Source organism: Meleagris gallopavo, chromosome Z (genome assembly GCF_000146605.3).
Source record: "Meleagris gallopavo isolate NT-WF06-2002-E0010 breed Aviagen turkey brand Nicholas breeding stock chromosome Z, Turkey_5.1, whole genome shotgun sequence".
Taxonomy (NCBI): Eukaryota; Metazoa; Chordata; class Aves; order Galliformes; family Phasianidae; genus Meleagris; species Meleagris gallopavo.
In genome coordinates, this window is record NC_015041.2 from 63,590,926 (window position 1) to 63,604,079 (window position 13,154).

General features: G+C 40.9%; 1 long non-coding RNA gene across 1 annotated transcript; it reads left to right on the forward strand.

Moving 5' to 3' along the window:
• The first annotated feature begins 3,795 nt into the window (after positions 1-3,795).
• Positions 3,796-12,899, forward strand: LOC109364105. Its single transcript, XR_002110118.1, has 4 exons — positions 3,796-3,899; positions 5,726-5,850; positions 6,915-6,965; positions 9,776-12,899. It is a non-coding gene; the product is annotated as an uncharacterized LOC109364105 (long non-coding RNA).
• Positions 12,900-13,154: the final 255 nt, after the last annotated feature.

The window sequence follows — 13,154 nt, forward strand, 5'->3', positions numbered from 1 at the left end:
AAATGTAGGAGATGGAATGAAATGTAGGGATGGAAGACAGCAGCAAATATAGATCACTGATTTACTTTATTGCAGTCATTATGTCTACCCCAGGAGGACTTATAAGCAATTTCTGTTTCCCATGTATTCAAGCTGGAGTAAACCTTTGCTCCAACTGTACTAAATGTAACTATCTGAAATGTGTTTTAGTGTATCAGTAGCTAAGAGTGAGACTGTTCAGAGTCATTGAGGTCAAAGGCTTACAGGTAATTTTCAGAGCTCAAGACAAGTAGCTCTATGGGCACGTTGCGTAGCCACGGTCCCTCATGCATCCCTACTGGCGGACTGTCAGAGTGCCCTGTGGTTCCCTTTCTGCCTCTGCACTTTACTTTCCTTCTCAGGGAATCAGAGTAAGAGATCAAAGGCAGAGATGACGTGTACAGTATTTTGCCCACTTTATTTTCTGGAGAAGTGCCTTCAGATGTCTTGGCACAAGTTTTTCCCTAATGATTGCGTAGGGCTTTGCATATGGCTGCGGACCAGCACTGTAGGCCAAGTTTGAACACACAGCACAAAATGAATGGAGGTGCCCCGCTCAAAAAGAAGCAAAATTGCTTCTGACAGATTCTCGGAGATACCAGGCAAAGTATTCACAGGTAGACCAGTAATCATAGAAAGAAAAATTGTACTCACCCAACTGGTGGAGGGGCTCTATGGCTACACACCACTCCATCACAGGAAGCAGCCTAGGTCCAAGAGATACTCTCTTGTCGTGGTGTTAGGATTTTTGTCAGTATTCCACATCAAAACATCACGCAGTGTATTGGGAGTTAAAGGATTAGTCCTGCAGTCCTGTGGCTGGTCAATATTTTTGGTTTCCTGTTCTCAGAAGAAAAGAGTGAACTGCAACTCCCAGAAGACTTCACTGTTCCATTTCCATTCAAACAAAAAGATAAAACTGACGGAGTCTCAATGCTGCCTCTTTGCTCTCTGTGCTCCTGGCTGTCTCACCTGTAGCACTAGAGTAAGGAAGCAGTTCTGAAAACTCTCTCCTATTCTATTTGAGTCATTAGCTTCAAATCTCATCATATTCTATTATCTCACATTCTGCTATTGTATTTTGTAAATTAAGTTTTTCCCCTAGTTCACTGCTGCTGGTTTTCTTGCCTAGGCCTGTCTTCCCCCACGCTTTTCTCTTCCCAGTCCATAGATCCCTTCGCTCCCTATTACCAAACCTGACCAAACTATGACAACTTCCTTCAGTGACCGGCCCTTACATGAGTCCAGGCTAACAGAAGTGGTCTTATTTTCTGGGGAACATTTTTGTTCCTTTGTTTTTCTTTTAAGAACTGTGCAAGCTTTGGGTAGCAGCATCATGGTAGCAAAAGGAGAAGATGTGAACTTACCAACAGGTAGGACACAGCGCCACCTGCAGAGCCTGAGCTGACTTCAGACGGAGCACAGAGGGCACCTGAAGAATGTGGGATAGGGCATAGTGAATATGCCTCATCTTGCTAGAGGATCATTAGATGAGGTCACTGGAGGTAAAAGGTAAAGGAGTTTAGGCTAGACAGCAGGGATTTATCTGAGCATCAGCCTAGTAAGGGCTGTGCAGAATATATCATCGTGCCAACCTAGCTTCTCCACGTCTCACTTCTGAGCATTGCACAGACTTTTTGACGTGCTGTACATTCTGACATGGTGGGAGTCAATAGTCAGGAACCAGAGGAGATAGACCATACGCTCTCAGCCCACCTTGGTTTGGAAATGTCTTGGGCTGATGCAAGTGAACAAATCCGGAAATAAATTTTGTTGCTGTATCTTCAGTTAGTGAGCAGGTGTAGCTTGTGAGCTCTCAGGGCCAAATCAGATAAAATTCAGGAAAAGCAGCATTACCTTTAGAGTGAGGGTGGAACCACTCGTATGATTAAGTTCTGAAGTCTAAACTACTTAAACTCCAGACTGAATGAATATAGCTTCGCATAAAAATAAAGACGCGTAATTGCCAACAACATGCCTTGAAAAATACAGCTCTGTAGGTGTTAGATTCTTATATCCTATTAGGGAAAGATAACTGTGTGTTTCCTAATGATTTGATCTGGAAACATCCAAAGGTACAAAAAGAGTAATTTCAGAGAATTTCAGTTGGAATCACAGAATCACTGATTCTGGAATGGCACCCTTGGAGATTTTCTAGTCCACTGCTTGCTCAGGTAGGACAGATGTGTCCAATTGCGCTTGAGCATCTCCAAAAATTCCATCACCTCTCTGGGCAATCTGTTCCGGTGTTTGACTGTTCCTGGAGAAAAACTGTGGTTTGGTTTGGTTTGGTTTTTCCTGTTCATATAGACTTTCACAGGTGTTCACTTTGTGTTCATCACTTCTTATCCTGTCTCTGGGCAGAATCTGGCTTCCTATTCTTCATTCCTTCCTATCAAGAATTTACATCATCAACAAGATCACCCTAACCTCTTCTTTTCCAGGCTGAACAGTCTCAGTTCTTTCAGCTTCTCTTCATGTCGGATTATCCACTGCCTACGTTATTTCTGTGTCCCTTCACTGCACCTACTGCAGCAGCTCCCTGTCTCATACCAGTAAGCCCAGAGCTCCAGATGAATCACCCCAGAACTGAGTACAGGAGAAGGAATTCCTCTGCTAGCCTGCTGTCAATGCCTTGCCTACAGCTCTGGAGGCCGCTGACCTTTGCTGCGAAGGCACAGTGCTGGCTGGTGATCAGCTTTTTGTCCTTCGGAACCCACAGATTCCTTTCTGTAGTGCTTCTTCCCATCCTGTTGTTCTCATTATGTACTTGGGAGTCATTCCTTGACAGACGCAGGACTTTGCATTTCTTCTTGTTGAACAGCACGTGATTCTTTTCAGCCTAATACTGCAGCCAGTCCAGCTCCCTTGGAATGGCAGCTCACTCAACTAGTGCATCAGCAGCAACGTTGTACCATCTACAAACGTCATGAAAGTGCACTTTGTCCTAACATTCAGGTCCTTAACGAAGACAGACAATATGGGCCCTGATGTTGTCCCCTGGCATACTTGTTGTGGTTTCAAAATTTCTGTTATTGGCACATTCCACATCGTAACATCACATAATGCACAGGGAGTTAACGAGTTAAGGCTCCAGTTCCTTGGATTGTTGATAGTTCCAGGTACGTTTCACAGAAGAGAAAGAATGAACTACATCTCCCAGAATACTTCACTGTTCCATTTCCATTTCCTGTTTAGAGGGAAAGAGAAAACTGGGAGTCATAAGACTCCTTTTTCTGCTTGGGTCTGCAATATATGCTCCCTAGCTGTCTCACATTAGAGTAAGGACTTCAGTTTTGGACAATCTCTCTCTTGTTTATTTGATTTATTAGCTACAATTCCAGTTGTATTGTATTATATTGCATTCTCTCACATTGTGCTATAATATTTGGTAAATTAACTTTTTCTCCCTTAGCTCATTGCCGCTGTTTTGCTTTTAGACCCATCACAGGGCGTGGGTCCGTGGGTCCCCCTTTTAGTCAGGGATCCAGGTCAAACCAGGCCAGAACCATGACAATGCTGTATCTGAATAACTGTGTAAAAGGCACTAAGTGCACTGAGTGGACTTCTGCTCCACCATACGTTTTTGTTGAGTTTGTATTATGGAGTTGGTTGTATTGAAATGGAGCTTAATTGTAACTTTCCTAAAATCAGAATGCTGTAATGTCATAATTCCAAAGACGTTCATTGCATGTTTCCCATTTACAAGTATTTATAGCTGACCTGCTGTTACTGAATCCTAGCTAATTTTATATTTACTTTTATTCTTTAAAAGGTAGAACTGTTAGGTGAGAAGATGAAAAATTCATTGTACTCTGCAGAGAAGAAAGACCACTTTCTTTGTGTGAACGGCAGAACAGCCCCACGGCAAGATTTGTAGGGTGAGTTAATGCCTTTTTCTGGACTAACTGAAAAAACATAGAGAAGGCGTGGAAGCTGCTTGCAGTTCTGAAATGGGGGATGTATGGCAGAATAATTAATCTTGAGCTCCAAAGGTAAATACAGACTGAGAGAAGTTGTAATGACTGCAACTGCACAGTGTTGCTCAGTTAAGGAAAAACTAAATGTAATGCAGTGGAGAAAAGGGGAAAGGAATGAAGAATTTAGTGTTCAGATCACATACACTGAGCCAAAAATTTCCATATATCACGTGTGAGATGCTTCTGCCAAGTGACAAAGCATCATTGATTTTCCCCCTACAGACTAATGGCAGAAGTGAGAGGAAGCACCATAAATTTCCACCAAACACTGTAGGTATGCTTGCTTCATCACTTTTTTCCCTCTCTCTGTCAAGGCTAGTGGGGTAAGAATCCTCAACAAGGGAAAAACTGGGGCAAAAGTGCTAAAAGAATCTGCTGGGGAAAGGTGAAAAGGAGTTGGGCAGTGTTGTCTGTAAGAGTGGATGTGATGATGCCCCAAATTGCAGGTGTGCTTTGTGTTGGACGTTGGCAGCAGTATTTTCTTTGTGTGACTCTGCTTCGTGGTGTGAGTGGTAAGAAGCAGTCAGAAAGCTCACCTGGCTGTCTGCTCAACAGGCACCACACTGAACCTCTATTTCAGTGGTGAAAAAAATGGCGAGTATATGATGTCTGCTAGCAGTCAGTTTGGGTATGCAGTTTTTGTGGGAAGAATGATGGCACTGAGGAGACAGCTGGCCTTTAGGGAATCTGGCCTTCCAGTTGTCCCTGAAAAACAGCTTATGCTACCATGGCCCGGAATCACAGAATCACGGAATCATAGAATGGCCCGGGTTGGAAGGGGCCTCAAGGATCATGAAGCTCCAACCCTCCTGCCACAGGCAGGACCACCAACCTCCACATTTAGACCAGGCTGCCCGGGGCCCCATCCAACCTGGCCTTGAACACCTCCAGGGGTGGATGGGGCATCCACAGCCAGACCTTCCTGGAAGATCTGGGCATTCACTGTAGGGACTACCTGAGTTCAGTAACTCCTCTGCTACCCATAGAAGTACATGAAAATAGTGAGTAAATGATACTACAGCACATCAACCAATATGAGTACTGCTGCTAGTGCTGATGGAGGTAAGTGAATAGATGGAAGAAAAAATGGGAAGTTAGAAGACACAGAGTTCTCCTAAAACATTGGCTGAGAAAGAGTTTTACTCACATAAGTGTTTCCATGTATGAAAGTGGGATTGTTTACATGAATACATCTTTGAAGGGTTCAGTCTTTAGCAATGTCATCTTTTTCACTTTAGAAGATTTTAATGTGACTGTTGTACTTTCTTTAAAAGGCAAACAGATATTTTACTGTAGTCTTTTCTTCTACATCTTTTTAGTTAAGTTTTACATAAACTGCTTTACAATTGTGATTTTTTTTTGAGACCTTTTGTGCTTTTCTTCCTGTATGTTTGCCAATTTCTACATTTGATTCAAATTAATGAGTTTTTGAAATTGTAATACATTCTATTGGTTATATTGCAATGAGCCACAAATATATCTCATGCTCCTCTCATTCCCTTTGATCACTTTGTATGACTGATGTCTCAATACTGGGGTACTTTCTTTCATGTTTCTTGTCTTTTCCTTTTGCAGAAATTGCTGACCTTCACACAACCCTTCATCCATACTCTGTTCTCATAAAAGTTAATATAACCACAACCTTTAGGCTTCTTTTTAGCTTTACTCTTTCTCATCTATCATAGATGAGCTGCATTTAAGCTACAGCCAACAGTACCTTCTTGCAGGTCCACGCATTGGAGATAATGGAGGTCCTTGCTGTGAAAAAAGGGGAACAGAGATGCAAGGCTTGCTCCTGCTGGACAGTGATCACCATCATACAAGTGAAATTGTTATCCTATTGCTTTACAAGGTAAGGAGAAAAAAAAAAAGGAACAGAATAGATAAAGCAGCAGAACTATTCCTTGTCCTTAAAACATAGTGGCATTTAATCATCTGGATGTTATGGTAGTAACTAATATTCCCACTGGCCTCACTGAAATCTTTGGGGCAAAAAATACAACCTCCAAGGTCTCTAAATCCTTCTTATCAGTGACATCTCAGATATAAATGTTCACACAGGTTCCTACATCAGGTTGCTTTTTTTACTGTCAGAATTTTACACAGAAAGTTTTCTAAAAGCTTTACTACTTAGTGGGAAATGAATCCTCACTTAGAAGGAACCTGACTGTTTAAAGCCAAAATGTTGGTTAAAATAAAGCAAAATAACAGTATGCAATAATGCAACATCAATTAAATAACTTTTCTTGGGGAAAGAGTTCATAAAGTATTTTTTATCAGCTCACAAATGTTCAAGAGGAATCCATTCTGTTAAAAAGAGCTCAGATACTTTCAGTACTTAAAGCTGAGGATACATATTATGAAGTATGAAATGCCAGGAGATGCCTTAAACTACTGACCTCTCCATCTGTGCCTAGCAAGACAGGATCAACCATAGATGTATATCATTTACCACTGTCTAACCTGTTATTGAAACTCTCAGATGATGTAGATCCTGTCTGTTGAACCAGCAGTACATCTCATTGTTTAATTAGCTCTGCTTTATTTTTCCTCATGTCTGCTTGGATTCTTCTGTACTTCAGTTTAAGCCATGTTTTGTCTTATTGTCAGTGGATTTATGTAATCCATACATAATATGTACGTATGATGCCATGGGCTTCTCCTGCCCTATTCCCTACAAGGCTTTCTCCTCTCTATCGTATAAACCAGTTGTGAAGATTCTCTTTAAATCCTAGTGATTAATATTTTCCTTTCTCATCTTTGTTATTTTGTCAATCTTCAAGGAGTTGAGAAAATGACAACATGGCACAGAACTAGTGGCTTAAGCTCTCTTCTAACAGCTGTCACTAATCCAGCCAACTGTACAGTATCTGTAAGAATTCCTAAGTATTCCTTTTTCTCTGTTTTTTCTTTTAGAGAAGATGATGGCTGTACCACGAGACACAAGGGGCCTGAGAAAAGAAGAAAGTAAGTTCACTCATCTCTGGGCCCTGCAAACAGTGCAAGGCAAAACCTCTTACCATCTGAAGGCCCTTTGTTGAGCACACCACTGATGAATCATCAAATATCCAGTGTGGAACCCTGCTGATAGCAGTAAGGTGTGCCAATTAACAGAATAATGATGTAGATTGCTCTTAATCATAATAACCCATTAATTTTCTGGAAACTCATACTGCAAATAAGACAGTAGCTATCCAAGCATCCCAATCACCTAAGTTTGGTACAGTAGTTTCCCTCCAGTGATTTTCTTCCCATTGGGAAACTGTCCTCATGGATTATTTTAAAACCATTTTTCTTGTCTTTCATACTCCCTCTGCTTCCATTCATTCTTGTAGTCTTCTTCCCAGATGCTTCTACTGAGAGTGTCAATAGGAAAAATACAGCAATGATGAAGCCAATGAGCCTTCTTGCTTCCCCGGAGAAACAACTAACAACAGATGTAGAGAATCCCTCTTACTTATCCTTGAAGAATTAAACTAGGAGATTTGAAGCTGGACGAAGGGTTGCTTTCCTCAGTTCCTCTTAAAAAGAATAAAATAAAAAATATACAAAGCATTAGTGATAGAGTACCACTTTGCCACTTACTGCTTTCTCAGAAACGTGCCATTGTTGCTAAGAATCGTATTGCCCCTATGATTTTGGATCAGCTGTGTCCTTGAGAAGCCTCCTCCAGGGCCATGCGAAGCAGGTATTCATGCAAAGAATAGGAGTGCTGGAGATGGAATATCATATGTGCTTCAGAGTTTACACATGGCATAGTGCAACAGGCAAAGAGGCATAAGGGAGGAGATATGCAGAGCAAATGTGGAAGTTTCGTGTGAGATTTGGAGGTGGCAGGGGGGAGGCTGTTTGTTGGCAGACTCGAGTGTTACTTCAGGCCTTTCGGTGAGTACATATTGACTGACAGTCGTGTGTTCCTGCAGAGCAAAATGTCAGGCTCTGAGATTTGTCTGTGCATGTAGAAGCCCGGCCAGAACCCCTACAATTCTGTGATTCTTCTGAGCTAGTGAATAAGATCGGATTAGAGAACTAGCTAAGAGGAAGAATCACTGTACTTTGAGAGTCCAGTTTTCTCCTGACTTAAAACTGCTCAGAGACAGAGAAAAAATCTGTTGCCTTAAATGGGATTGAAGTGGTGTGAAGGAAGTCATTGTTTCGCTTAAAGTAAAACTAGACATGCAGTAGTTGAAATGGTCTTGTGAATGGTACTAAGTCCTAGCACCATCTCACAGAGATACACCAATACTTTTGTGTCTGTCAAGCATTACAGTAGGTCGCAATCAAAACCTGGTGTCCACACGTGTGGACTTCTGTATCTGCATGTCACATGTCTAGGTGTCCAGTGGGGTCACAGCTGTGGCACAGAATGGGAGCATCAAAGATGATTTAGGTTATATTTGTTCTGCTCCCATTCCCACTGTGGTATACTTTGGGAGACATATCCTAGTGAAGTCCCTGTAAGTTGTAAGGAAACCCAAATTTCTTTTCTCAGTTGACTTGGATAAAAATGTACTTGGGCATGATGTTATTCAGTAGGAGCAAGTATGGCAGAGTCTGTCCCTGAAATGTTTTAAGGACACTGTGCCCCCCACATCCCCTTTGTTTTTTTTCTCCTTTTGAGAAGTGCAACAGAACCAGGGAAATTAGGAGGCTGATAATTATGAGCCTGGTGAGTGATTGAGACATCAGCTCACTAATTAGAACTCCTTACACTTGTTTTGTGTTTTGTTCTTGTGCTCACAGTGTTTGATATATTCTGTAGGATGGAAGAATGAAACGGTGTAGTGACTGTGATTACCATTAAGAGTCATGAAATTACACTCTGAGACCTCTAGCAGGAATCATCTCCTCAAAAATCCCCTTTCCTGATAATTAAGGGCCCACTGGAGTCAATGTCATTACTCTTAGTGATTTATATAGGAACAGAGCAGGCCCTTGTTTTCTTTTCTAGGAGGTTCCCTTTCCCACCAGATCTATATGCAGATGCAGCAAAGTGTGGGGAGCAGTCTAAGGAAAATATAAGGCTAGGAAATTGGTTGTTCCTCTCTGATTCAGAGCTGATAAGTTAGTTAATCTGGCAGAGCGGCCTAGGGAGAACTGTATTTTATAACATAGGAAGAAATAATCTTACAAAATGGACATCCTGAGTAGAAGCAGCATATCTCAGCTCCCCTTTCTTTCATCCACGTATTGCCTACAGGATTCCCAGAGCTGGTATTTCAGGCTGGTATTTCAGGCATACAGAAGGAGATAAAACACTTCGCCCAAGTTCTTGCCACTGTTGCATTTTTCTCGGCAGAAACCTGCATTAAAATTTTCTGGATGCTCTGAGACTGTATTGCATCAATTATATGTACAAGAGGTAGAAAAATGTCAGCAGATTTATAAATCCAGGAAATTCAGCTTTTACCACAATTTCTCTTCAAGATTTTATTTTATTCTTTCTCTGTTTAAACATGGGTAGTTGATAGATTATTTTTTTTTTTAAATAAGTTTCAGTGGACAAAGTTACAATCATGTCCTGATTGTGAACAGCTATGAGAGGTGATGAGTGCTTCACATTACTCTACCAAATCTGGGATTTTTCTCTCCCATTCCTGTGTCTCACTTCAGTGCTGTTTAGTTTTTCCATTTTGAGCTTCTGAGAGTGGTCAGCAGTCACGTAAATAAAAATGCTTGAGGTATGATTCACTGAGCCATCACCAACAAATGGCATCAAAACATGCTTTTTCCTGACAATGGACACTTGAGTCTTGATCTTTCTGTCCATCCCACAGGCTCTCTGGCCCCATGCCTTCCTGCAGTGCAGCAGTGATGCTCTTCTGGCAACCAGACACTCATTTCACCGTGTTGTTCATCTCCCCAAGCTGGTTACCTTTCTGGTCTCGTTCACTTTGCACCTTCCCTCTTCCTCAACTCTTGATTGCCTGTGTTGAGGTCATTACTTTATTAACGTGCACCTTATTTCAATATGCTTGTACCACTCATAATGTCATTATTCCATCACAAGACATCTTGTTATGGCCATTGCAGTGTAGTAGAGACTTTCTTCTGATGTGATAAAGAAAAAAAGAAGATTTAGTACATTCCCGTTTCAGGGAGAGCCTGATTTATACACTTTTAATTGCTACAATGAAAAATAAGGGAGAAAATGTGGAATTGAGAAAAGATCTAGGAGCTGATGAAATCAGTACATAGGTTGGAGTGTAGAAAAGCTCATTAAACTCTGATGAGTGAACATGATTTTAAACATAGATGTTTTGAATCTGTATAGAGTACCAAATTTCAGTTTTTGAGAGAGAAGCAAAATAAATACGTACATGCATATTGATATAAAATGGATACTTTAAGAGGCTGTAATGCATTCTATGGAACAAGGAAGTTATCAAAAATTAGCCATTTGAAAGAGATAGCTGAAGTGTAAAAAGGAGCAGCACTAGAATTCTTGTTAGCAGTAAGAGCAATGGTAGCTGATGCTAGTTTCCTTGGACCAGTTGCTGCTGGGAACAATTGCCCTGGTTGTCTTGGAGGAAACATCACAAGTTCTGATCAGATGAAGCTGGATGTGTTCTTCAGAGGTGACTGTACAGCATGGACAGCTGAGTGAAAGGAATGGTAATCTCACACATCCAAAGAATTAAATGCCTTTCAAACCTGATGGCAGTGCTGTTACTCTAAATGTTGATAGGAAGAATCGCCACTTTTCATCGTGGAGAATCCTAATCTTGCTCTGCATGAAGAATGTAAAGTGAAGTATTATGGCATAGTTAGACATTGAGGCTCTAATTTTGATGAGCCCATGAAATAGGCTGTTAAATGACTACATTTGTTTGAATCTTGACAATGGCATGTAGGGGTAATTTTGAATTTCTGATGCTGTGAAGAAAGGATCTGTTACCATACATGCAGAATATTAGTGACACATCTGAACTTTTAATGAGTATAATTGACATGGAGAAAAATACCCACATCCATATAGATATATGAAGAATATGCTTTGGCTGCAATGCATGGCTAAGAAGACAAGAGAGCAGCAATTAGTTTTCTGGATCAAAACGAATGGGTTCTAAGTATAAAATAGAAATGCACTCTTAGACTTACAACAACAGCGGTTACTAAGAGCCATGAGAGACCTTTGATTGGAAGGTGGACACTGATTCAGCTCAGTTTGGCTCTAAATGTGAAGCACATTTCCTGGAGTTGTGGAGCAAAACTTGTCTTTTCTGGTAGAGAAGCAGGAACCTAGAAGGACTTCTGAGACTAAGCAAGCCTGTAATGCTTCTCATACCTCCATGGAAATATGTCTCCTGGGAGCTTCAGTTTCTCTGGGGGTTGTTCTTAGCATGTGCACACTTCATTTAATGTCCCTGACTAAACAGTCCTCTGCTACTTTTAGGAATGAGGTTTATCTTCTAATTTTAGAAGAGCCCAGGCACACAAGGCAGGAATTCAGTGATTTTCTGTGATTCCAGATAATGATGTCATACTGACTTGGAGCTTTCTGTGCTGGATTGGGAGGTGAGGGAACTAGCACAAATTTTCTGATATTTTTCCCACGGTAATTGAAGATTCTACTTGGAACTTTGCAGATTGAACAGTAGAATGTGAAATAGCCAGAGGCACAGCTGGCCCTGAGAGACAGTCTCATACCATCAAGTAAAGGGAACAGACTTCACATCAGGTTAAAAGCATAAGTAGTGCTCTTGTCTCAAGGAGATTCAGTAGCATTTCCATATCTACGAAAGTAGGTCATCTGGCTCTGAACTTCCTGGATTCATCTTTTCTGGAAATTAAAAGAGCAGCAGTTGGAAGAACCTGGGACTACAGGTATTCCAAATCAAAGCCACCATTTATCCAACATGGTTGGAATAACCCACCTTCTGCTTGATCTGGCCAGAATGCCACAAAGCGTTCTGAATTATCCTGGAGGTGGAAGCAGCAGATGATGCCATGCACAGAGCTGGCAGTTGGACTTCTGGTCCTTCTGTGATGGATGGGAGCTGGACTTGCTTCTCATTCCCAAAAGCATTTACCGTCTCAGTTGTGAACTTGGACTTTTTAAAATGGAAAATCAAAATATTTTCTTCTCAAAATTGCTGGCTTCTTTCTTCTGCACTCAGACTGTTCCTATTCTTATGCTTTTAACTAGTCTGTTACTGTGATATAACATCTCATCATAACAACTTTTAGAAGCTAAGGAGTATGAAGGCTTATAGATTAATACAAGCTGGTAGAGGTGTTTTGTCAGTAAGGAATTAGTGAGCAGATGTTCTGTGATACCTTCTGTACTCAGTGGTGTTGATACTTGCAGAACTGTCCTTGCTGTTGATGATCACAGCAGCCCTTTTCGTGCTGAGTTCCTTTGAGTGTCACTGGGATGTAGCTCATGACAGCAGAGCAAATAACTTCTATAAACAAATATTTTAAAGTCCATTATCTGTGATGCCTTAAACTATTCCTTTCCCCTCCATAGCAGAATTCCTACTTCAACTTTACATAAACGTGTCGATTTTTTTATTGGTTGTGATCAGAGTTAATAACATCCTGAGCCAGTGTCACATTTACTGACGCTATTTAACCATATTTCCTTCAGTTTTGGTAATAATTCAGAACAAACCTGTCTCACTGTTTTTCAGAGTGAAATGTTATTCAGAGTCTCCTGTGCTGTTGGTTGTAAGATGGAATGATAATGAATTGTCATTATGCTAAATTCCCCCACTCATATTTATTTAAAACTCACTCTCTTCTTAAATGATTTTCCTTGGTGTCAAACGCGGATTAGTCAGATGTGAGAGCAAAGAAGAGATCTTCTAGGTAACTGCAAGAAGCTATGTCCTGCTGTTCAGCATTGACCAACCAACTTTGGTAGCTGGTACATTTTGTGTAAAATGCTGAGCAAAAAGTGACTGAATTTATTCAGATCAGAGAAAATTGGTTCATGCTACCCTTTGCACCTTATTCTTCTGACTTTAGATCCTTCCCTGCTCAGGAAATCTCTGTACCTAATGTTATTTATGTTTTGTTTACCTCAGAGGATCTCTTCCAGTACTGATTCATCTTGTTCATTCCTATCCCCTTGAGTCTCTTTAAAATTTTAGACTTCTCAGATGTTGATGAAAGTCTCCTCATCTGAACGACCATTTGTGTGAAGATTAA